Source organism: Mus musculus, chromosome 2 (assembly GCF_000001635.26).
Source record: "Mus musculus strain C57BL/6J chromosome 2, GRCm38.p6 C57BL/6J".
In the NCBI taxonomy this organism is placed as follows: Eukaryota; Metazoa; Chordata; class Mammalia; order Rodentia; family Muridae; genus Mus; species Mus musculus.
In genome coordinates this window covers 31,527,582-31,553,352 of record NC_000068.7, presented here as the reverse complement: position 1 = coordinate 31,553,352, position 25,771 = coordinate 31,527,582, and the positions used below count along the sequence as shown (strand labels likewise).

Genomic DNA, 25,771 nt, shown 5'->3' with positions numbered 1-25,771 from the left:
ACCCTTATTCCCATGTCCCAATGCTGGCATTCGCCACCAGGCCCAGATTTTTACATAAAGTTGGAGGGAGAGGTGTTTTGAGACAGGGTTTCTCTGTATAGCTGTGCCTGTCCTAGAACTCGCTCTGTAGGTAGGCCAGTCTGGCCTAGAACTCCAGAGTCCTTGGATTAAATGTGCCACCTCACTTGGTGAGATAGTAGTTTGTCTTTGTTTGTTTAATAGACTTTTAAATCTTTAAATATTATTTATTTATTTGTTTATTTTAATTTTATGTGCATTGGTGTTTTGTCTGCAGTATGTCTGTGTGAGGGTGTCAGATCCTCTGGAACTGGAGTTACAGACAGGTGTGAGCTGCCATGTGGTTGCTGGGAATTGAACCTAGGTCCTCTAAAAGAGCAGTCATGCTCTTTTTTTGTTTATTTTTTGTTTTTTAGAGACAGGGTTTCTCTGTGTAGCCCTGGCTGTCCTGGAACTCACTTTGTAGACCAGGCTGGCCTCGAACTCAGAAATCCGCCTGCCTCTGTCTCCCGAGTGCTGGGATTAAAGGCGTGCGCCACCACCACCCGGTGCAACCAGGCTCTTAACTGCTGAGCTGTCTCTCCGGTGTGAGGCAGTAGTTTTTAAAGCAGTTTGTGTATAACTTGAAGCTCTCACACAATGCCTGGAGTCCTTGATGTCCTGGAGATAAAGTTCTTGAGAAGAATATTCTCAAATTTCTTGCTTCTGGAACGCAGTTAAGCAGCACCAACCCTGCCCTCCAGATGGAACATCTACAGGAGGCACAGCGACAGCCTCTGCACCGTAAGTCGGAAGAGGACCTGGGAGAAGCTGCTGCTGGTAGCTCCAGCTACTGCTGCCCTTGAGAACCCCGCTGACACCAGCATCATCTCTTCCAGGAACACTGGCCAGTGAGCTGTGCTGCCCCTGAAGCCACTCCGGTAGCTGGCTGCTTCCCTCATGGGAATCAAGTAGCCTTTGGGAGTCATGGCTTCTGGTGGTGACTGAGCTCAGGGCTGACTACCAGCCCCTAGCAAAGGCATCTTATGCCATCCTTCCCACCATCACTCTGTGTAAAACAGATTCTGTTCTGTGCCACGTGGACACTGCTATTCCAGGCAACAAGAAAGTTCACGCAGCGGGTTTGATGTAGTGGATGCCAGCTCAGGAAGTTCTGCGCATGCGCGGCACCGTTTCCCAGCACCACGCTTGATTGTGACTTCCACAGAGATCCTGGTGAGACAAAGGAGGAAGAATAATTGTGGTTGGAAAAGCTGTGACCAAGGAGGATTGCAGGGTGAATAGACAGGGCCAGCTCCTGAGCTCACTGCTGTCCAGCCAGAGTCGCTGACTCCTCTGCGGGCCTGTGAGGTGCTCTCTCTGCCTACCCTACAGTTCCCTACTGTAGTCTGCAGTGCACAGCCAGCCACTGAGGACTGGTCTGCGGTGCCCACACCTTACCACTGAGCGGTCAAGGCTTTTCTGGGGACACTTGTGCAGAATGGAAAGAAGGCAGATGGGAAAGAGAAACGAGGAAGAGCCTTAAAAAAAAAGGGGGGGAGCTGGGCGTGGTGGCGCACGCCTTTAATCCCAGCACTTGGGAGGCAGAGGCAGGCGGATTTCTGAGTTCGAGGCCAGCCTGGTCTACAAAGTGAGTTCCAGGACAGCCAGGACTACACAGAGAAACCCTGTCTGGAAAACCCAAAAAAAAAAAAAAAAAAAAAAAAAAAAAAAAGGGGGGGGGGGCTGTGTAAGTGTCAATCAAGTGGATTTGACAGGATCTAGATCACCAAAGAACCAGGCCTTTGGGCACATCTGTGAGGAATTCTCTGGATATGATGAACTCACTATGGCCAACATTGTTCCTTAGGCTGAAGTCCTAGTGTGAGGGCTAAAGTTGTTTTAAGTTTTAATTACTGTCCTTAAGAGAGCTAGCTTCTAACCTGTGAGCCCCACTCGCCCAAGGACAGATAACTTCCTGGAATGCTGAGGGCTGTCATTTACAGAAGACAGCAAGCCAGGTGTTCTCACTTCTATAGACAAGTTTGGTTGCTCCAACAGCAGGGCGAGTGCTTGATCGCACGTAGACCGGAGGTCCATTGGCAGGAGGTATACAGGCAGGAAGTGCGGACTGTCCCTGGTTGCACAAAGGTGGGAAGTGAGTGGCCTTGTGGGTTGTGCCTTTATAAGCATCAGACTAACAGAATTCGTGGCCATTCTCTGGGAATTCTATGTATAGACCTGTCCAGTATTTAATATAGCATTCTTCAAATTTAGCTCAAAAAATGTGGTAGTGATCTTATTCTTGCCTGGTGGTATTAACACTGTCTTCCCACAGGCCTAAAACTAATGTCTCTAGCTAACCTCCCTCAGGCTCCTTCACTTCATCAGGTGTCTTGTCGTAATGAAGAAAAGCTAATGAACACACACACACACTCACACATACACACTCACACACACACACTCACACACACACACACACATACTCACACACACACACTCACTCACACACACGGGACAGCTCATCTGCTGCTCGACCCACATTCTGTGGGAGGCAGGGCTTCAACAGGCAAGGGATCTGCTCAACACAGTCATTCAGGAGCCCTGAGTCCAGAGACTGAGATGAGGCGAGGAAGTTTTAAGAAGCAGGCATAGAATTGGCAACAGTACTTCCCCTTTGTGTTCCATTGGCCAATATGAATCACCTGACCCCACCTGTAGGGCCATCTGGGAAATGTAGTTCATCAGTGTTTGGGGGCCACAGTGAATTATGTTGAATAACATACAGGGCTTCTCACTGATAGGAAAGCTTAGCTTTCCAGTTTCTCAGGTGAGGAACAACTGTGAAGCAGTCAAGTTGAGATCAGGGAGAACTGGGACTCTGGCTTGCAGCTGTACCTTTTAAGGGGAAGTGGAGTATGATATTGAACATATAGGGGCAGTGGAATATGATATTGAACACATAGGGCAGAACTAGATAGGAGAGTCAACGTTCTGATCCAAACATCCTGGGTTCAGTTCCTGACTCTGCCTCTTCCTAGCAGTACAACTTAGGGTAGGTCAGGCTTTGTGCCTCAGTTTTCCCTTCTGTCAAATAGGGACAATCTCAGTGCCTGCCATTTAAGACCTTTTTGACAGGATTGAGTTAGTTCATGTAAAGCAGTTAAGGCAGGAGGCTAACAGAGGGCAGGGGCGTCATTCTCTGTATGATGTCGTTCAGGAAGGAGGAGGACGTTAGTTATCCAGCCTACCCCAGCCTGGGCGGAAGGGAGCCGCTGGCTCTGAACCCAGTTCTCCAGTTTGCAGATTCCGTGGAGAAGAGTCATGGGCTTTTCTAAGATCTTCCCTGTCCCCTCTTAGGACCTTTGGGAAGGAAGACCGGACCACCCAAACAACCAAGCAGCTCTCTGAGAACTAGGCTGGGCTCAGGAAGAAGAGGATGCCAGATCAAGCCGGTCACTTCTCCAGCTGCCTCTGTACAGGCGATCTTATCACAAAAAGCCCGATCACCACAGCTTCTCCAGTTCCATCATGGCTGACTCCTCCAGCCAGCTCGGAGTGAGTGTTCTGTACACTAGAGTGCCCCACAGGGCAGTCACCCACAGCATGAGAGGGAGAGGGGAGGAGCCAGGGACCAGTTTGTCTGTTTCTTGTGTGTGTGCTCCTGTGGATGGGTGTCTGTGTGTATATGTACTGGCTACTTTTAGGTCAACTTTCCCCTTGCTACAATTGTTTCTAAAGAGGGAACTTTTCATTAAGAAAATGCCTCCTGCCAGGTGGTAGTCACTGCGGCAGGCCTTTAATTCCAGGTTAGGAGGTAGAGGCAGGCAAACCTCTTTGCCTTCAAGGCCAACATGGCTTACAAAGTGAGTTCCAGGACAGGCAGGGCTGTTACACAGAGAAACCCTGTCTGGGAAGAAAGAGGTGGAGGAGTTGGGGGGGGGGGGGGGAAGAAAATGCCTCTTATTCCTACAGGTTGGCCTGGGAAGAGTTTTAGTGGTATATTTTCTGGATTGATGGTTGATATGGGAAGCCCCAACCCACTGTGGGTGGTGCCAGCCCTGGGCTGGTGGTCCTGGGTGATATGAGAAAGCAGACTGTAGAGAACCTCAGCATTGACTCAAGATACCCCAAAACTATGCTCTTAGTACAAAGGATATTTATTTGCCCCAGAGGGACAAAGGACAGGGATAAGGGACAAAGACAGGAGATAGAGAACGAGGGAGGAGGCGAAGGGAGCAAGGCAGAAGGAAGAAAAGGGGCCTGGGGAGGGATAAGGAATATTTGTCCCAGAGTGGGACAAATGGCAATCTCTGGTTAGAGAGGGGACAGACATGGCCCGTGGACAAACTTCAGTTTATAAAGGTAAAATGGGTGCTGGGATTAAGGGGTGTGCATCCATCACTGCCTGGCTCCAACTCATTTTTTTAAACTTTATTTTGAGACAGGGTCTCCGTAAATTGCCCAGGCAGACCTTAAATGTGTGATCCTCCTGCTCGGCCTCCCTAGTGGCTGGGGTTACAGGCCTGCGGGGGGGGGGGGGGGGGGGCTAGTCCCACTCAGGTATCTTATAAAGGAATTTGGGCTGACAGTGTGGCTCAGCTGGTAGAACACTTGCCTAAGACACACAGGTCCCTCGGTTCTATCCTCAGCACCACATAAAACCAGGTGTGGTGATACACACTATAATCCCAGCAAGGCAGGGACATAGGGTTCACAATCCAGCCTTGGAAATCGGAAGCTAACTTTGGATTTGGGGATCAAGTTTCTATGACTGGATCTCAGAGAAACCCTGTCTTGGAAGCCCCCCCCCCCACCACCACCACCAAAGGCAGGATTTTGGGAGCTAAAGATAGAAAGGATAGCAGAAAGGCAGATGAGAAAGGTAGAAGTCTAGAGAAAGGTGTAGCTGGTCCCCTCAGCCCTCTTCATGCATGGACCGGTGTCCGAGGAACCTCAGACTCTGTTTTAGGTCTGACTGTGAATTTTCCCCTGTGGGTGGTCAGTGGAGGAGGGTGGTGGGAAATGGAGACTGGGGGTTGGGGTGGAGATGGAGGCACACACTGGGGACTGGGAGTGGTTCACAGGGACTGGGCCCTCCAGCCTTCCACAGCAGCCAACCCCAGTCCTTAAACATTCCCACCAACAAGACGATGATATAAATTTGGTTTTGAAATAATAACCATAATGAGAAATAAGGAGAGTGAGTGGGTGCCCGCGAGAGGGAAGGGAAAGGGGTCCAGCCAGGTCCCTTCTCAGTGTACTGACGGGGGAAGCGCAGGGGAAAATAGAAATTAGTTGTGACAGCTGAAATCCTCTACAGAGAACATTTGACAGGGTACTTAAAAAAATAATAAGAAAAGGGAAAGTGGTTTGGGTCGCGCAGAGAAGGGGGAGGACGGGGGATTTCAAGTGACACAAGACGCATAATTCAAGCTTCTTAGATTGCAAAAGCTCTTCTTACCTAAGGGGCCCGCTGCCTTTATTTTTATCCAAATGGCTCAATTACTGCAAAGCCCCACAGAGAAAATTACGGATGTTTGCCTCTATTTTTCTTCTCTTGTCTCGACAACTGTAGATATTTTGTTTTCCTTCTTTCTCTCTCGCTCTCTCTCGGTCTTTTTTTTTTTGATGGGGGTGGGGTGAAGAAAGAAAGGGGGGGTTCAGATGGATTGAGGGGCTTGAGGCCTTGGAATCGTTCCTCAGAGCTCCTATCAGGCAGACTCACACGAACAGCACAGGCACACACACACAGACTTACACAGTTTTACATGGACACACATGAACACAAACACAGAGACACGGAGAAACCCATACAAATACACACAGACACTCACAAGCACCCACAGACTTACACGGTCATACATGGACACATGCACACATACAAACACACACAGACTTATATGGTCATACGTGGACACACACACAAACACACAAACACAAACATATACACACGTAGACATGCAGACATACAGACATACACAAATACACAGACACAGAGATGCACATAGACACAAATATGTGTGACAGAGACAAACATAGGTGCACAAACATACATGAATATGTGCATACACACACACACACACACACACACACACACACACACACACACAGAGTCAGGCTCCCGGGCCTTGGACCATAACTGGCCTATTTGTGGTGTCCATTTTGACATTTGTGCTTTCCTGGTGACCCTCTTTTCTCCTGGGGTATCCCTCCCCTGGCTTCTTGCAAGAGCAGATCCGAGTACTCCCATGGGTCTCCATCTGCCTAGTGGGCACACCTCCCAATGGCTCTCCCCTGAGCTCAGCTATTTCTAAACCCTGCAATAGACGCAGGGAAGCTCGGAGGTACCCATTTTCCAACCTTTTCCTCCTGTCTCCGTTTGTCATTTTCGGAATTGGCGCACCAGGGAGCCAGGGCTGACGGTGGCTGCTCTCAGAACTTGCCCGTTCTGCCAGGCATGTGGTGAGCTGTGCAGTCACTGGCAAGCTCCATAAAATGTGCTTGTGTGTGTGTGTGTGTGTGTGTGTGTGTGTGTGTGATAGATTCTGGAGTGGCCTGGGCATCTGCCTGGGACCCTGTTGGTGGGGCCTGTGGGAGACGGTCTCAGTCCCCTCCCCATGGTATTTGCTTCCCTTTGTTGCTCTTTCCTGGCTCTCATCTGGGGTCCATCTTTTCCTTGTCTGTTGTGGAAGGAGCTGTACAGGGGGAAACATGGGAACAGGGTCCACTCCACACCTATGTCCCTGCCTTCTGGAGCCTCCATTGACACAACACTCTCAGAATACGCCCCATTCATTGGCCCCGTCCTGCCTTCACTCTTCCTCACTTTCGTCATGAATTCTGGGTTCTTTCCCTGTGCTCCCAGCTCTCTCTTGCCTTGGGCTGCTCCAGTAGTCTCCCCTCCCTCTCTTGTCTTTGACCTTGTCTCTGTCTCTAGCTCTCTTTCCACTAATTTTTTTCAGTGGCCTCCTTCCGCAGCCCCACTGCACCAGGCTAACTTTATCCCATCTATCCTTTCCATAGGAGTGATTTCAAAATCCCAAGAGCCCATGAAAACCGCACAGCCATCATCAACACAGATTTTGGCTTAGTTCAGTGAGGACCTGGAGGCCACATCAGGTCACATGCTTGGTGATGGGAATGGTCGCAGAAATAGCATTTTAACCACTATGGCTGCCAGAGCGTCCATGGACTGTTACCACTCGCTGTTTGTGCAGTGAGATCCACTTCCACTAGCCTGTAGGCTGTTGGATCCATAATGTACCGTGAGTATAGGGCAATGTATCATGAGAGATGGAGCAGAAGGTCCCTGGGTTCAGCCCTTCTGAGGAGATCACTAAATTTATGTGTACAGTGTATGTGGTCATGTTTGCATACATGTGTGTTCAGATATGTTCAGAGGTCAGAGGTTGATGTCAAATGTTTTCTGTTGCTTTGAGAGTGAGTTTTACTAAATGCAGAGCTTATCAATTCTTGGCTAGCCAGCTACTAGCTATTGAACTCCAGGGAGCCTCTAGTCTGTGCTTTTCCGTTCTCCCCAGTACAGCGGTTACAGGCATGTGCTGCCATGCCCAGCTTTTTACAAGGGTGCAAGCACTTTATAAGCTGAGCTATCTCCCCAATTCCATAAATGTGCTCTCCAGTCCTACCCCCTATGCCTGCACCTTTGGGCACCTCTCTGCGTGGAGCTGTAATTGACCCACGTCCATCTGGCAGGGCATGGGGCATCATGGTTGATCCCAGAGGCTCCAAGGTCAAAGGGTCTGGATGCTAATTCAAAGCTCAGAGCTCTTCTGGTGGTTGGGCAATTGACTGGGCCTCAGTGTCCTGTTAATGAGAGAACAAGGCAGCCAAGGACAGAACTAATGCATGCAAATTGCTACCCCTTTGTAATTACCAGATTAGTGCATTCTGTCATTCTCCAGCCTTGCCAGTCAGAGGAACCCCTCCAGTCCACCACCGCCACCAGCTACCACCTAGGTCCACTCAGCAAGCACTTTAAGGACACTTATTTGCCTCTCAATAGAAGACTCCAGTGGCCCATCCCCATGCAGCTACTGGAGAACCTGCACTCTGAGAAGCTGAGAACTTCAGTCATTTAGGCATAGATAAATCTAGAGCTTTTTAATTCCAGCCCCAGAACTTTCCACAGCTCATCTGTAATGCTTCTTTGAAACGGTGTCTGTCTCTGTGGTGTGTGTGTGCACCCGTGTGCACTGTGTGTGTGTGCAAACTCATGTCCCTGTGGCATGTTCACCAATGTGTGGTGTGTGTGTGTGCACACTCATGTCCCTGTGGCATGTGCACCGATGTGGTGTGGGTGGGTGTGCACATACTCATGTGCAGGCCAGAGGTAGACAGTAGGTGTTTTTTTCATTCTTCATCTTGTTTTTTGAGACAGAGTTTCTCACTGAGCCTGGACTTCATTGCTTTGATGAGGCTGGCCAGCCAGCCAGCTTGCTCCCGGGATATATCTTTCTCTGTCTTCCTGGGGTTGGTATTAGACACATGCCACACTGCATCCGGATTTTTACCTGAGTTCTGGAGATCTGAAATCAAGTCCTCATGTTTGTAGGGAAAGATGGTTTACTGAGCCATCTTCCCAGACTCAAGAGAGATCTTTCTTTTTTTTTTTTTTTTTTTGTTTTTCAATACAGGTTTCTCTGTGTAGCCCTGACTGTTCTAGGACTCACTCTGTAGATCAGATTGGTCTCGAACTCAGAGATCCACCTGCCTCTGCCTCTCAAGTGCTGGGAGATTTTCTATACTCAATTTGTGTTAGGCTACTTTTTTCGTGACTCTTCCCTAGATTTCTGATCTTTGCCATGGGGTCTTATAAAGCACACACTTCACCTCATCTTCTTATTTCCTTTCTTTTTCTCCTGAACTCCTTCATTTTCGTTGGGTGCTTCCTTCCAGCCACATGGAGCTGAGTGGTGGAGCTAGCAAAACAGGTGAGGGTCCTCCTGGGTTCGATCTTTAGGACCTCAGTTACAAAGATAAAAAGAGGTTTGAAAAATGTTTCTCCTCTTAAAAAGAAAGGTATGAGTGGGTACTCAGGAGGCAGAGGCAGGCAGATCTTTGAGTTCAAGGCCAGCCTGTCTATTTCACAGAGAAATCATGTCTTGAAAAACCAAAAAGAAGGAGAAGGAGTGGGGGGGGGTTGAGAAAATGGAGGAGGAGGAGAGGGGAGGAGGGGGAGGAGGAGGGGGAGGAGGAGGAGGGGGAGGAGGAGGGGGGAGGAGGGGGAGGAGGAGGGGGAGGAGGAGGGGGAGGAGGAGGAGGGGGAGGAGGAGGGGGATGGGGGAGGAGAAGAAGAAGAAGGAGAAGAAGACCTGAACAAGATTAATGAACTTCCCCTTGTGCAAAAGAATATTCTGGAAGGCAGAGCCGTGAAGCAAGGGAGCCCACTCTCTGACCATTGCTCCCTGTGTGGTGTTTATTCATGTTCATCCTACACCATGGTGTGAAAACCTGCAGCCTCTGTATTAAATGTGTGGCCCAGGGACCACTCCCCAGAGCCCAAGTCAGACTACAGTGTGGCTGGCACCTGTGTGAAGGCTGTCCCAGAGAGCACCACTGATTCCCTGGCTTCCCAGGGTGAAGAATAGAGGCCCCCAGTGTCCCGTAAGCATCTCAGGCAGCGGGGCCAGAGCAGAGATGCCAGAGTCTTGGGCATGGGAAAGAGCGCTGGAAGGGGGCCTCAGCCTAAAGCCCAGTGCGCACTGGCGAGCACTCCCTCAGGCAGGGGTGGGACTCCCTTTGGAACTGCTAGTGTGAAGTAAGGGGACGCCCACCCTGGCACAAGCAAGAAGCAGGAATCATAACTGAAAAGTGCCAGAGTTTGTCTTCCTACCCCTTCATTCAGTTCAGGTGTCCTGGCAGTTTTTAGAGCCACATCGAGGGAGGAGAGCGACTGCTCACAGCACAGAGGCTCCCTGTGGATACCATTAGGTAGGGTAGAGAGCTGAGGTGGAGGGAAAGAGGGCCTCAGCGTGGAACACCAGTCCTGTGGTAGCCAGAGCATCCCTGTCTGTATGTGACACCGTCTCTATGATCATCTCTCTCTGTCAGCCCTCGGGTTACAGACAGGTATGAGCTGTCACGTGGTTGCTGGGAATCGAACCCCACTCCTCTGGAAAAACAGTCAGTGCTCTTAACTGCTGAGCCATCTATCTCTCCAGCCCTCTCTCTTCTTTATAAATCTTGCAAATGAAAATAACTTAATTGCTCCTTCTGATTTTCAGAGTAACACAGAATCATTACAAAAAAAAAAAAAAACATTGACGTGGCACAGAGAGTGAAAGAAGAAAGAGATGGGACCCTGTAGAGCACCCTAAGCCCTAACAGAGCTGGGATAAAGAGGTCCCCTCTTGAGAAGACTGGGGTGTTTTCCACCAATCAGGAGAGTGGGACTGATGGTACCTCAGCCTCAGGCCAGCCCCCACTCTGACCATCTGCCCAGTGCCTCTCCCTTTCCCTTAGAACCATCTCCAGGTGGTAGTGGTGGGAATGTCTGGGGAGGTTATTTCTCTTGTTAAAGTGGTTGCCTGGCAACATTGCCTTCAGATGGGCCCGTGGGACCTGTCTGTCATCCTAACATGTGGGAAGTGGACACAGGAGGATCAGAGTCATCTTTGGCGACATATTCAAGTTCAAGGTCCATCTTAGATAAATGAGACCCTGTCTCAAGAGTGAAAGGGGGCAGGCGTGATGTGCAGCAGGTAAAAGTGCTGGCTCCCAAGCCTGTTGACCTGAGTTTGATCTTTAGGACCAAGGTAGAAAGAGAGAACTGCTTCCTATAAGGTGTCCTCTGATCACACGCACATCATGGCATGTCTGTGGATGTATATGCACATCAATCAATCCATCAATCAATGGAAGTGTCTCCATTTCCTCTTCCCTAAAACATGAAGGCAGGATGGACACCTTAGGCATGAGAAGAAAGGACTTTGTGTGGGTAACAGGGGTGGCTGTTGTGGTCATGGTAGCTTTGTTGGTATTTGAAGAGGCCCTGTTCTAGCCACTCAGTCCTCCCGGAGCTCAAGTTCATCCTGAACAGAACTGAGGTTGTCTAGAGGCACAGGCCTGGGTCGTGTTCAAGGTCAAGGACCAGAATGCCAGGGCCCACAGAGCTTCATGCAGTATCATCTAGCAAGTCACAGAGAGAGCTGGGAGTGGGACACAAGAGTCTGGAGCTTAGGCCTAGAACACAGAAGGCCTGAGGCAGGATCCGCTGAACACACCGTCCTCAGAACTCAGAACAGGGTTGTGGCAGGTGGGGCTCAGCCAAAGCTTTAGAAGAAAGGAGCCTCACTCTGCCTCTCCTGGCTCTGGGCTTCCCCAGCCTGTAAGGGCGATTTCAAACATGCTTGTTTCAAAACCCTTCAGGTGAGATCTCCGGAACTGTGAAAACTGCCAACAAGGGGCAGCTCCCTCTTCTACCCACCTGACTGAGGCTAGGGTGGGGCCAGCACAGCACCTGGCCCGAAGCCACCCTGAGCTTTGCCCTCCTTTGGGTTTCCCTGATGTCTGCATGGAGACCAAAGCTCAAGTCCAAGTGCCTGATACAAGGCTCACTGTGCTGGCATCTGAGGCCAGTCATCGGGTCACCCACTGCTCTGCCCTCCCGGTGTGTTCCTCAGTCCCACGTGTTCCTCCCACTCAGAGCAGCCAGAAGTGCCCCACCCAGGGTGATTCACAACCAGGGCCCAGCTCATAGGTTGTGTGATCCTTTTCTGGCACTTTCTGCCTCTTTGTACTGGGCTAATACCTATGTACCCCTTGAGAAACAGCATCTCCTCTTGGAAGTCGTCCCAGGTCCCCCCAAGTGATGGCACCGTCCTCTCCCCGAAAGGAGAGATGAGTTCAGATGGCTGGATCTGTGTTTTGGCCTGAGGTAAACATTTAAAAATGTTTGTCAGGATGAAAAGAATTATCTGGGTATGGTGGCACACACTTATAATCCCAGCACTAGGGAGGCAGAATCATGAAGACCACTGCAAGTTTGAGGCGAGCCCATGTAATGAGTTTGAAGCCTAACTGGACTACACAGTGTCTCCATAAATAAACAACAAATTAAAAAGAGGATGACAGTGCTTTAAGTGTTAACTAGACACACCTGGGAAGAGTTGTGATAAGGGACTGTCAACCCTGGGTTAGCTTGTGGATACATCTTGTTAATTGGCATAGGAAGACACAGCCCACTGATGGTGGCGTCATTCCCTAGGCAGATGGTCCAGACCAGCATGAGAGGAGAAAGCTAGCTGAGAGCAAGCAAGCAGGTGAGTGAGTACACGTTCCTTTCACTCTGCTCTGGACTGTGGATGCGATACACCTGCTTCTACCTCTTGCCTTGACTTCCCCTCAGTTCTGGACTATGATCCAGAACTGTGATCCGGAACTGGGAGCCAAATCAGTATCAGTCCTTTTTCTCCCATGTGCATTTGTCATAGGATCAGAAGTGAAACCAGAGCCCCAGGGTTGGGACTCAGTCGGTAGAGTGCATGCCAGGCACACATGGAGCCTGCATTCCATCCCAACATCAAGTGGTGACGTGTGCCTGCATTTCCAGCACTCGGCAGGGACAGGCAGTGCGTGACTTCAGGGTTATCTTTGCAAGTCTGAGGCTAGCCTAGGTACATGAGACTCTGTCTTGCAAAAAAAAAAAAAAAAAAAAAAGCTGGTGGCAGGTGGAATGCACCCCGGTCTTCTCAAGAGGGGACCTCTTTATCCCAGCTCTGTTAGGGCTCAGGTGCTCTACAGGGTCCCATCTCTTTCTTCTTTCAGTCTTTGTGCCGTCTCAATGTTTTACGTAATGAGTCTGTGTTACTCTGAAAATCAAAAAGAGCAATTAAGTTATTTTCATTCGCATGATTTTAAAAGGAGGGAGGGGACTGAAGAGATGGCTCAGCAGTTAAGAGCACTGACTGCTCTTCTAGAGGATGCGGGTTCGATTCCCAGCAACCACATGGCAGCTCACAGCCATCTGTAACTCCAGTTCCACCCTCACACAGGTGCACATGCAGGCAAATCACCAAAGCACATAAAATGAAAGCAAATCTTTAAAAGTTTAAGGAGCATCAGAAATGAAAAGGAAGTGGGTGTCGCTTACACGAGAAGGGGTGCCATTTGGATGAGTGGTACACCTTGAACCTGAGCTTTCAGACTCAGGATCCTTAAAGGGAAAGCACCCAGAGTGGGAGATGGGGTCATAAAAACACATTTGCTGTAGGTGTTGTAGCTCTCAACACTCAGGAGGCAGAGGCAAGAAGATTAGGAGTTCAAAGCTATCCTCAGCTACACTGAATTCAAGGACAGTCTGAGCTGCTGAGATCCTGTCTCAAAAAACCAAACATGATTCTAGCACAGCTAGAACTACATAGAGAAAGTTTGCCTGAAAAAAAAAAACAAAATAAAACATATACATGAAACCAAAACCACCACCACACCAACGAAGCTCAAACATGCCTTATAAATGGGAGGGAGGAAACAGGAAAGAGGGAGCGAAGGGAAGAGGCGTGGCTTGCTATGTGCCCCTTCCCTCTGGTGTCTGCCGAAGCTTCATCATGGTTGGCTACGAGGACATCATCATTGTCTTTCCTCTGCATCCTTGTGAGTGTGTGTGAGTGTGTGTGTGTGTGTGTCTTTCTGTCTGTCTCTCTGTGTGGTGTGTGTGTCAGTTTGTCTCTCTCTGTGTGGTGTGTGTACGTGTGTCTCTCTTTCTTTGTGTGGTGTGTATATGTATGTCTGCCTGTCTTTCTCTGTGTATGATATGTGTCTGTCTTTCTCTGTATGTGGTGTGTGTCTGTCTGTCACTATGTGGTGTGTGTATGTGTGTCTGTCTTTCTGTGTGGTGTGTGTCTGTCTGTCTGTGGTATGCATATGCGTGTCTGTCTTTCTGTGTGATGTGTGTATGTATACTTGTCTGTCTTTTTCTCTGGATGGTCTGTCTGTCTGTGTGTGTGTATGTGTTTGTGTGTGGAGACCATAAGTTGATGACTTATATCTTTCTCAATTGTTCTCTACCCGGTAATGAGTCAGGCTTTCTCTTAAACTCAGGGCTCACCAATTTGCCTATTCTAGGCTACCCACATCGTGTCCCTGCATTAGCCTCCTATGTGCTGGTTCTGGGACAGGCTGCCACAGCCTGCCAGGTGCTAATGCTTGCATGCTAGGGATCCGGGCTCAGGCTATCATGGTTGCTCAGCAAGCTCTTTATCCATCGAGCCTCTGGGGTTTTCTTGCCTGGTATCTGACATCTGGATGTGAGAAGTGGCAGAGTGGGTTTCACACCCATATAACTCAGACTCCTGAACCCACAAGAGTCAGCATTTGACCATGTCCACAGCTGTGCCACCTCTGACGGAAGGGCAGCTTGTCCTCTGAGGCACTGACTGGTGGCAAGTGCAGTTGCAGGGGTGAGGACTGCTGGCTTGACAGCTGTGAGCAGTCACCAGGGCTACTCTAATGGAGTCCTGAGACAGTACGCAGTAGTGACAGTTGAGCCCAGAGATAGCAGGGTGCGTGGGCTCCAGTGTGACAGAAGGGACAAGCCACCAGCAAACCTGTAATCCTCTGATTTCTAGCGGCTGTAGCATTTAACTCCTACTTCTCCAAGCTGAGTTATGCCAGTGGGGTCCCTGTCCACTCAAGGAAGGGACAGCCACTGCCTTGAACTACTGAAGTCTGAAGTCTGAGTTATCTGCTTCTGCCTAAAAAAAAAAAAAAACAAACAAACCAAAAACCCCCCCAAAACCCAACCCCCCCAAAACAAAATAACCCCACCCCTGCACTTTACTTATTTATTTAGTATGCACATAGGTGTGTTGGCATTTGACCATGGATTTGCACCATGGCGCATCTGTAAATGTCAGAGGGCAACTTGGGGTTGGTTTCCCCTTCTACTGTGTTGGTCCCAAGTCTGGAACTAAGTTGTCATGATTGGCGGCAAGTGCTTTTACCTATTGAGCCATCTCTCTGGGCTCCTGCTTCTGATTTCCACCCAACCCTACCTCAGCTTTTTTCCCTGGAGACCAAGATGGGTCGTTACCACTGCTGATGACAACGATGCCGATGATGAGTGACATGGGGTCTTACGTACCCATACTAGCCTTAAACTTAAGATGACCTTCAACTCTTGAAATATTTGCTGGTGCCTCCTCAAACGCTAAGATCCCAGGTAGACACTGCCATGTCTAGCCAGGAGGGGTATTTGACAAAGAAATCTCGTAAGATATCTCGTTGGTCTTGGTCTTTTTGTGGGTCTCTATTGGCCTCAGGATAAAGCTAAGGTTATGACCTCTGCCTGCAGGAGCCTTCTGACAGGGCCTTTAGCACATCTAGAGTCTCCCATCTGCGTTTGCCCCACTGCTTTTGCTTCCTTGGTCTTCTAACTGGCCTTCCCTCAGGACCTTTCATGTCTGTTTTTTCTCCATCTATCCTGGGCTAGTGAGGTTCTTATCTTTCAGACCTGTGTTTAACCTGCTCTAATCTGCAAAATGGAATCAAGGCATCCTGCCTTAGACCCAAGCAATCCTTCTTCATCCCGAGTTCCCTAAGGCAGGGCGAGAGGTCAGATACCTACAGACCATACCTTGGTGAATTCTCACAATACCCTCCATTAGGTGCATTTGCCAACAGAACTCTAGAGAGGAAGAAACCGACACTGAGGCTCGGAGTTTCCAAGTTCCAAGGGCAGTTGCTGTAGAACCAGGATTTGTACCTAGTCTGCCTGAACCTCATGGGTACCAGACAGCCTCTGAGAGATGGAGGAGACCCTTGCAGCCTCATGAGGCAGAGGTGGAAACTAGGGCAACTGGGCATGGGGCAGTGACTTCCCAGTGTCCTGTAGGCCAGCGCTTGTCCCTGCCTCTCTCTGGTGAGCACAGATGCTTCTCCCTCTGAAAGCCTGTTCTTGGTGGTCAGTGGCTCAGCTGGGAGTGGCTTCTTCCTGTGAGCTGGGCTGTGGCTAGGACAGAAGGCTCCTTCCAGAAGTACTCAGGGCTGGAAGCACTCCCAGGCTCCTCCCAATCCACTCTGTCCCCAGCTCCAAGCAGCTGCTGAGCACAATTAGCCAACAAGTGGCTGTTTTGTGGAGTTGCTGCTGATGTGTTTGGAGTGGCTCTCTGAGTGGGAAATGGGGCGGTAGGAGAGGCCAGCAGACAAAACAGCGTGAGTGCATTAGGCTTTATCGCTCTGTACATGGCTGACATCACTGTTTTAAATAAGTTCTGTTTGGCCCTGGAGGAGGATAAAGGCACAAGAGGGAGAGAGTGCAGGCTGCTAGACACGTGCTCGCTTGCTCTTGATGGCTTGCACACACACACACACACACACACACACACACACACACACACACACACACACACCATCCAGTCTAGAGTGGAGGCATAATGGCCAGAGAGACTGGAGAAAACTGTCCAACAGATGGGGCCAGCCCTGCTTCAACAGGAGGCTCCAGCTCCAGATGAAAGTCTTCAGGTAAAATAGAATGCCTGAATTAGCCGACCATTGTGTGGTGAGAGGGTAATGCGCCTGCCTCTTCCTAATGGCCGCCCAGTTACCAGAGACCGAAACCACTCCAATGGTACAGACATCCAAGGACAAAAGTCACCGGGAGAAATGACAGAGGGTCCTCCACCCTGGGCTTGGGTAAAGAGCACTGTCTCCTCAGCCCTTCCATCTCCAGGGGTCCTGCTGCAGATTTGTCAAAAAGAGTGATCATGAAGTAGCCACCCGTGGAGAGGTGTCCCAGAGGAGGGAGACAGCGGCGGGGAGGTGCAACGTGAGGTGGATGGTCAGGACGGGACATAAAACAGCTTTGCCGTGAGCCTCCCATCTGCCCAGCCTTCCTTGTCAGACTCCTCTCCTTCTCTCCAGGCTTCTGTGTCTGCTTCTTTAGAAAGAAATTTCATTTGAGGGTGTGGGGCATATGCCTGTGTTCCAGCACTCAGGAGGCAGAGGCAGAAGGATTGACACAAGTTTGGAGGTCAGCCTGGGCTACATAGGGAGCTCACGTCATCCTGTCTCAAAGAAAAGTCAAGGTTGGATGTGGGGCTCTGTAAGTAAAAGAGAAAAAGCTCATGTATCTCTCACCCCTTGATCCATTAGCCCATCTATTCATCCATACAGATTCCTATACATACCCACTCATGTATCCATATAATTTTCCCATGCATCTACCCATCCATCCATCCATCCATCCACCCATCCATCCATCATCCATCCACCCACCCACCCATCCATCTATCCATCCTTTCATCTATCTATCCATCCATCCATCCACCCACCCATCCATCACCTATCCACCCATCCACCCACCCACCCATCCATCTATCCATCCATCCATCCATCCATCCATCCATCCATCCATCCCACCCACCCACCCACCCATCCATCCATCCACCCACCCACCCACCCATCCACCCACCCACTCATCCATCCACCCACCCACCCACCCACCCATCCATCCATCCATCCATTCCCTTATCTACCCACCTACCCCACCATCTTATCTACTCTTCCACTTCTTCCTCTTCCCATTCATTCACCCATCTCTTGTCCTTGGTATATAATGAGTTATCTTTCTGGATGCTTTCATTTCCCATCTTCCCTGGTGGAATATGAACCACTTTAAAAGCCCCTCTCTTTAATGATGTATGTTTATTTTACTGTATTAAAATCTTTAAAATTTTAAAGTTTATTTTACGTGTATGAACGTTTTGTGTGTGTGTGTGTATGTATATACACTGTGCATGCCTTATGTCCTCAGAGGTCAGAGGAGGGAACTGAACTTATAGACTGTTGTGAGTCTCCATGTAAGTGCTGGGAGTTGAACCCTACTCCTCTGCAAGAGCAATGACACCTAAGCCTGCACATTTCCTGAGGGAGCTGAAGGGGAAGCTCCTGTAGGTGCAGATGCTGTGGGAGTGGGCAGGGACACTTCTGTTGATGTGACAAAACACCAAACAACATAGAGTAGAAAAGAGTTCAGTTGTCTTACAGCTCACTGTCCATCACTGAGGGAAGTCGAGGCAGAAATTTGAAGGCAGGCCTACTTATTGTTCCACACAGCAGTTCCTCTGATCAAGAAACTCACTTCTCAGACAAAGAAGTACAGCAGGACCATGGGGGATGCTGCTTGCTGGCTGGCTTATACTCAGTTAGCTTCCTTATACTTACTTATAGGACCATCTGCCTAGGGATGGTGCCACCCATAGTGGACTGGGTCCTTCTACATTAAAAATCAAGACAATATCCCATAGATATGCCTACAGGACAACCTTATTTAGGCAATTTCTCACTTGAGGCACCTCTCTCAGATGACTCTAGGTTGTGTCAAGTTAACCAGGACAATTGGGGGACATAGACCTGTAAAAAGGGCTGAGGTTTTGATGGGCAGACGGAGGGAGCGAGAAGTCTAAGGCACCCCAAGGCTGAGCCCAGGGAGGTCCCTGTAATCTAAGTTATGACCAGAAGCTCTGGAAGACCTAGGGAAGTGTGGAAGAGGTGCAGGAGAAGCCTCAAGACCAGTAATGTGTGGCAGCTGGGGGTGCAGTGTAAGTGAGGTAGGAGAGAAAGAGTCCCCTTACTTCACTGTCAGGACCTCTGAAGCAGAAGGCTTTCATCTCCAAGAAAAGAGCTTTCTTGATTTCTCCTCAGTGCAACCACAGTAGTACTTAGCGTGAGAAGAAGCGACTCCCCCATCCCATTTTGCTGGTGACAAGGTCTTACAGGTGTCAGGCAGAGATGCTAACCTGGAGGAGGTGGGAACGAAAGCTTGCTTCATTACGACTCCATCAGCCTGGATCAGGTCTTCTAAAGAACCCGACCTCGGGCAGTTTATTCTCAACATATTTAAGCCCAGTATAATTTGGGAAAAGGAATTTCCTGCTGTGCTGTGATCCCTGGTGCACAAGGACAGCATAATTATATTGAAATGTGACTCAGGGTACATGTCATTTTTTCCAAGAAGATGGGCCCTAGAGATCGGCTACCTGTGCTAGCTTAAGCCCTGGCCTGGTCCCGGTCACTTAGATAGCATAGAGGTCAATTGGGCCATGAGCTACCTCTGGTCCTGGTTGTGGGAGCATAGGCATCCCTGGTTGTAAGGGTCATTTAGATCACTGGCCACCTCCAACACTGGTTGTAGGAGCTTTGTATGGCCTGGCCCAACAGATAATGAAGATCACCAGGCTATTAATCATTTCCAGTTATCAGGTTTCTGGGTGGAAGAACAGTCTCTCTCTCTCTCTCTCTCTCTCTCTCTCTCTCTCTCTCTCTCTCTCTCTCTCTCTCTCTCTCCCTCTCTCTCTCTCTCTCTCTCTCCTTCTCCCTTTTCTTTGTTTTGTTGTTATTGTTGTTGTTTTCAATTTTTCCCATTGGAAAGACAAGCCTAACTTCTTAACATTCCTGGTTTCTCTGGAGATCTGTGGGCACAAGGACTTTCATGCTGTGTTTCCAGCAAGAAGGTTGTGGGGGTGATCGCTTAAGTGCCTGCTGGTCAAGTATGAGGACCTGAGTTTGGGTCTCCAGCACCCACATAAAAGCCAGGTAAGGTTTGTAATTCCAGTTCTGGGGCAGTGGATGAAGACAGAAGACAGGCAGACACCTAGAATTTACTGACCGACTACCCTGGTTGAATTAATGAGCTCTAGGTTTGTTGAGAGATCCTGTCTCAAACACTTAAGGTGGAGAGACTGTAGGACTCACCTGATGTCAGCCTCTGGCCTCCTCAAGTATACACACACACACACACACACACACACACACACACACACACACGAGCATGCACACACGCAGGTGACATACACAGAAGTCAGCTAGAGCCTGTCTCATTCCCATCCCCCTTGGCTCCCCTATGGGAATCCATCTTGGTTCCCAGGCCTGGCCCAGGATTCCTTCTGGTCTCTATTATCTATCCTGGATACTTGGGTTCTTCTCTGTTTAGTAGAAACCAGGTCCCTAGTGACATGGCATGACAGCTCTGATCTCTGGCCCTTCTCACCACAGTCTTCCTTTCTGCCCCTAAGGCTCTGCCTGATCTGCGCCAGCATCTTCTCTGGCCAGCCTCCTTTCCTTTCTTTTCCAATAAGCATCCCACATCTGACTGTCTGTCATCAGCCCCATAGCCCAGCTGCTGCTCTCGAGAGAGCTCCAGTGGCCTTGCCCCACTGTCAGTCTTAAATGATGAGGTCTCTCTTTCCCATCTCCACAGGGCCCAGTGGAAACTCCAGTCACCATCTCTGCCCACTGGAAGGGTTGCATATACTCACTGGGACATCCCCCACTTCCTGTTCCATGACAGACCCTCTCAAGCACTCTGCAGAAATAAGCAGAGCTGTGGCAGAGCAGGGTGGCAAGGACTGGAGGCACTGGGACACCCTGGTCACCTGGCACAGTGTCAGAACACCTGAGGCCCACAGCACCTTGGCCACCTGGCAGTGTCAGAACACGCTGAGGCCCACAGCATCCTAACTCAGACTAAGTTCCTTGGACTGCAGCTGGAGGCGGTAGCTCACACCTGAAGTCCCAGCACTCACTTGGGGCTGAGGCAGGAGAATTACAAACTCCAGATAGGTTAGCCTGGGCCACAGCAGAAGACTATACAAACAAACAAACAAACAAAAATCACTGGGATTCCCTGACACCACGGTCCTCTCTCTCTCTCTCTCCTGAATTCTTTGATTCCTTGCATACACCTAGGCCTAAGGACAATTTAGGTGTGTCACAAGGAATCTGTACCCCTTCCAAGCAGTAGGTAACAGTTATGGACTGCCTAACTTATCATAAGTGAGCTTGCAGAGTGGGGGGTGGGGGAGGGGTGGGGAGCATACTCCTCTAGCCCTCTCTTTGTGCCAAGTCCAACACAGATGCTGTGGGCTAAGCTGTTATGTCAGGCAACATGAATTCATCCCAGATTTATGGATAAGAGATCAGAATTGGAGACTACAGTTCTGAGGGCCTTCCCTGAAGTTGTGCTGGAGGAAAAATACAGAACCGGAAGGTGAACTCAGGTGAGAGAGGCTCGGGGGTGACCACAGAAGCTGGGGGATAGTACTCTTAGTCTCCTCTTACCACTCTACAAGGAAGGCACTGTGCAAATCTAATGTATATGGTGCTGGGGACCAAACCTAAGGCTTTGTCTGTGTTAGGTAAGCACTCTTCCAACTGAGCTAACACCAGTTTGTTGGTGTTTTCAGACAAGGTCTCATACAGCCTCAGATGACCTTGAAATCACTGTGTAGTTCAAGGTGGCCTTGAGATCTGAATCCCCCTTCCTTTAGATCCTGTGTGCTGAGCCTCATGTTAATATTTGACCATTATCCTTTATACTTCCTTCCTCCCCTAACTTTCTTCTCTCCCTTCCTTTCTTCTTTGTTTATCTCCGGCTCTTTGTCTTTAGGAAAAAGTTTTTTAAGTAGCAAGATTAAAAAAAAGTAGCCAGATAACGACTGTCCAGTACCCCTGGCTTTGTCTATAGATGTATGTACGCATGCGCATGCACATGCAGACATCCTTCCTGTAGGAGGTTCCACGCACTAATTGACTCCTAGGATCTTTTTTTTTTTTTTTTTTTTTTTTTTTTTTAAAGATTTATTTATTTATTATATGTAAGTACACTGTAGCTGTCTTCAAACACTCCAGAAGAGGGAGTCAGATCTTGTTACGGATGGTTGTGAGCCACCATGTGGTTGCTGGAATTTGAACTCTGGACCTTCGGAAGAGCAGTCGGGTGCTCTTACCCACTGAGCCATCTCACCAGCCCGACTCCTAGGATCTTGATGGAGCATAGATTGTGGTCAACAAGTCTGGGGTGGGTGGCAAAGGCCCCATGTTCTACCTCTCTGTGAGGGTCCTGGTGACCTCGTTCCTCCACGTACTTTGCTCAATGAAACCGTAAAGGCTCGCTGCTCTTCCTGCTGGCCAGGTCTGGGAGCACGGTCATGAAAGATTTATTTGGCCAAGTTAGGAAGATGGGGAAGATGGGGGCTTGGGGTTCTTCAATCTGGTTAATCCCTTTCCATCCCTTTCCTATTTTTTTTTTTTTCTGAGACAGGGTTTCTCTGTATAGCCCTGGCTGTCCTGGAACTTACTTTGTAGACCAGGCTGGCCTCGAACTCAGAAATCTGCCTGCCTCTGCCTCCTGAGTGCTGGGATTAAAGGCATGCACCACCACACCCGGCGGTTAATCCCTTTCCTATACTAAAGGTGACTGGTCCCTTTGGTAATGAGAGAGGGTCTGAGCTTAGGATGCTACTGAGCCAGGGCACTGCTAATGTGGATCTGGGTTCTATGGAATGGAGTGTCCTAGGCAGGGTTTACTCTGATGGCCCACCGCGGTCCTGCCCTGGGATGTTGATGACTTAGTGACTCTCCAAGACTGCAGTGGAGCCTCAGACACTACGCTTGCAAAGCTTATCACCCTCACCTTCGCCCTTAAAAATAAGTCTGTGAATCAAGGAGCTCACTGTGGAAAAACTTGAGACTCCCTGAACTTTCTCTGTGACCCAATTACCCCACCAGCCTTGGGGCTCCCTTTCGTAGTCCAGTTTTTTTCCAGCCTTGTGCCTGAGATAATTCTGGGCAGCGGTGGCCAAGCCTGGGGGCATCTGAAGCCGCCTGTGCATATGGCTCCCAGCTTAGGGCTGTGCAGGTTTCTGGTGGGGGAGGGGGCTCGCCGCTGCTGTCCCACCCAGCCCACATGGGGCTGTTTGCATGGGACCATCGATCCAGCTAACCCAAGGAGATGTGTTACATCTCTGGGGTCAGGGGTCCTGAAACCCAGCTGGTAAACTGCCTGGGGGCGGTGTTTAAGAGCCAGGCCCCATGTTTTGGCTTCTTGAGGCCTAGGAGAACTTGCTGAAGTTTGATATGGCTCTGGGGGCCGGTGAGAGGCAAAGGGCTCCTGCCCAGGGAGGGACAAATAGATCGATGGGAAACTGCCATGACCTCCTGACCTTGGAGATGGCTTCAAACCACATGGTTAACGTGGCCTAGTAAATCTGGGATGGACCATCCTCCGCTGGGACATTGGTGACAGTAAGGACAAACAGGGGATGCCAGAGAAGATATTCTCTATTCTGGTTCTTTTCTAGGGTGGAACAAGGTCAAAGGGGAGTAGTTCTCTTCTTTTCCTGATATCTACTGTCCTCACAGGACCTGGCTGGCCCCTGGGGTGAGGCATATTAAGAAGTAGACGGCAGGTAAATGTGTTAGTCTTCAAAAATCTAAGGATCTTAGTTGTTTTGTTTTGTTTTGTTTTTGTTTTTCAGACAGGGTTTCTTTGTGTAGCCCCGACTGTCCTGGAACTCACTCTGTAGACCAGGTTGGCCTTGAACTCCTTGAGATCCAACTGCCTCTGCCTCCCAAGTGCTGGGATCGAAGGTGTGTGCCACCATTGCCCAGCTCTGAGGGCCTGAGTTTGATCATCAGAATCCAGATGAAAGGAGAGAATTGTCCCCAGACCTGCATACACATACACCCCTGCTCTCTTGAACCACATACATACATACATACATACATACATACATACATACATACATAAAAATAGAATTAAAAATTTAAAGCAGTTCAAAGTCATGCTACCTGCAGTCAGTTCAAGGCCAGCCCAGTAAATTCTGTTGATATAAAATGTACCATCATACCAAAAAATGTTTTTTGTTTTTTATTTGAGAAAGGGTCTCATGCATCCTAGGCTGGCCTGAAACTTTATGTTAGCCGAGGCTGACCTTGAACTCCCAATCCCCCTGCCACATCCTCCCAAATACTGGACTACAGATACATTTTAAACTAATTTTAACCTTCAGGACATGTGTGTATGGGTGCTTTGTCTACACACATGTCTGCGAGCTGCATGCAGAGATGAGAAGAGGGTATCAGACCCCCCTGGGACTAAAGTTGTGGATGGGTGGTTGTGAGTGGTCATGTGGGTGCCGGGGCCTCTGGAAGAGGAATTAGTGTTCTAAATTGTTGGACCATCTCTCCAACCCCAGGACTCTATAGCTGTTCACGACCGTGTCTTTTTCTCCTAACTCTACTACCTGGTTGTAGGGACGGAACAGGTGTGGGAGTCTGCACACACCAGCTTCTGGTGTGCTCAGAAGCTCTGATGGGCCAGGGTTTAGGGTCTGGGCTTGGCGATCCTGGGCTGAGTCCTGCTTCTGCCTCCTGGCTGTGCAGCGTCAGGTAAGTGGTTTAGTCTCTCTGTGCCTCTATGACTATACCTGTGCAAGAGACCAATACTCTCTGCCCCAGAGGGTCCGCAGGGGCTTCAGATGATCCAATAGGAACACCATTGTGGCCATTGTCCACATTAATGGGGTTAAGCTGGGTGACCAGGAGACCCAGTTTCCCACGACCCGAGAAAGAGATGGCTGTCATTTCACGAACCTTCAGGACATTACTTCTTGCTTTTCTTTCTCTGCTTCCTTCAGATCATCTCTTCTACTGGCAAAGAGAGCCCTCCTCCACAAACAACCTCCTTCTAATTCGTCCCAGGGCAGACACAGAAAGTAGCCCAGGAGATCCTGTTACAGGAATCCCGCCTTTACCTGACTGCTGCTCCCATGGGGCAGAGACTGCACAAAGGGGCATGTCACCGACCATTGTGGGGGTGGGGCCACGGGGCACCTGTGTCTCGTCTCTTGTCTTCCTCCGGAGGGGGCCTGAACTGCTCCCTTTCCCCCCAGGGTACGGCTTTGTCCCATCTTTTCTCTGTCTGCTGCCCCAGAAGTCAGGGCCTTGCCTGCTGCCGAGCCTGTGAGCCAGCCCCAGCCCCTGGCTTCCCAGTGATCTGACCTGACCCACACATAAAGCCCCTCTTTTCAGAGTCCCATGGAGGCTGCCCTGGGGGAGGGGGTGCTGAGGAGGGGCACTTGGGTCCTCAGAACTCCTAGACAAAGCTGCCTTGTTGGGAGTGCCTGGAGAAGCAGGGACCCCACTCTCTGGGAGACCTTTCCCCTTAGGGGCTCACCAGGGTGCACAGGGCCAGCTGCTTCAGGAGCAAGGCCATTAGCCTTGCTGAGCCCTGAGCCTGGGGCACACCAGGGCAGAGCGGGTGGAGCTCAGGGGCCTGGGATCCTGACCACAGGACTCCTTAGCTCCTGAGTGAGAGTGTTTGGGAATGGCTTTCCTCAGTCACCAGAGGCATCTCTGGCTGCCTATCTTGGGTGTAAGCCTAGAGTCTTGCCCTCCAGGCCTAGGGTCCCTCTCCTAAGCCATTGTTCACTTTAGTTCCTGGAGCTTCTAGTCTTTGACCATGTTGATCACACACACACCACTCCCTTGTAGACAGGGCCTCACTAGTCACCCTGGCCTGGAACTCGATGTGTAGACAAGACAGACAGTGGAAAGAACAGACGGCCCTGGGGCCCTCAGGAGCTATATTCAAGAATTTCCCAGACTTCAGAATCTCTTGTGCACAGCTATAGCTTGCCACCCTCCGGCCACTTCCATACAATAAAGGGGACCCATCCCCCAACTCTGGTCGCTTTGAAAGTCACACTTTCTGTAGGCGTAGCTACATGTAGAGGGGCATCCCAGGCTATCGGTCTTATGAGTGGGACCTGGCAGGATGGTAGGGTGCTGTGGAGGAGAAGTAAAAATAAACAGAATGTGAGTGGGACCACCGAACAGCGACAAGGACATAAATAATCTCACCAGGGAAGGGGCCGCCGGCTGGTCCCTCAATAACATCTCTAGCCCCTGCAAGGATTGGGCCAGTGGCCAGTGGCAAAGGCCTCATTCCAGTTTTCACTCCTTAACTGAG

At 49.8% G+C, this 25,771-nt stretch overlaps 1 long non-coding RNA gene and 1 pseudogene across 8 annotated transcripts; both read left to right on the top strand.

Annotated features, from left to right (window-relative positions):
- Gm13426 (predicted gene 13426) lies at nt 658-1,452 on the top strand (annotated as a pseudogene).
- Gm32952 lies at nt 948-25,477 on the top strand. Of its 8 annotated transcripts, XR_374250.1 has the most exons (4): nt 1,286-1,368; nt 3,358-3,555; nt 24,055-24,189; nt 24,438-25,477. It is a non-coding gene; the product is annotated as a predicted gene, 32952 (long non-coding RNA). The 8 variants fall into 8 exon arrangements; XR_003953784.1 differs by lacking the exons at nt 1,286-1,368; nt 24,055-24,189; nt 24,438-25,477 and adding exons at nt 948-1,233; nt 7,024-8,047; XR_374251.1 differs by lacking the exon at nt 24,055-24,189.
- Nucleotides 25,478-25,771: the final 294 nt, after the last annotated feature.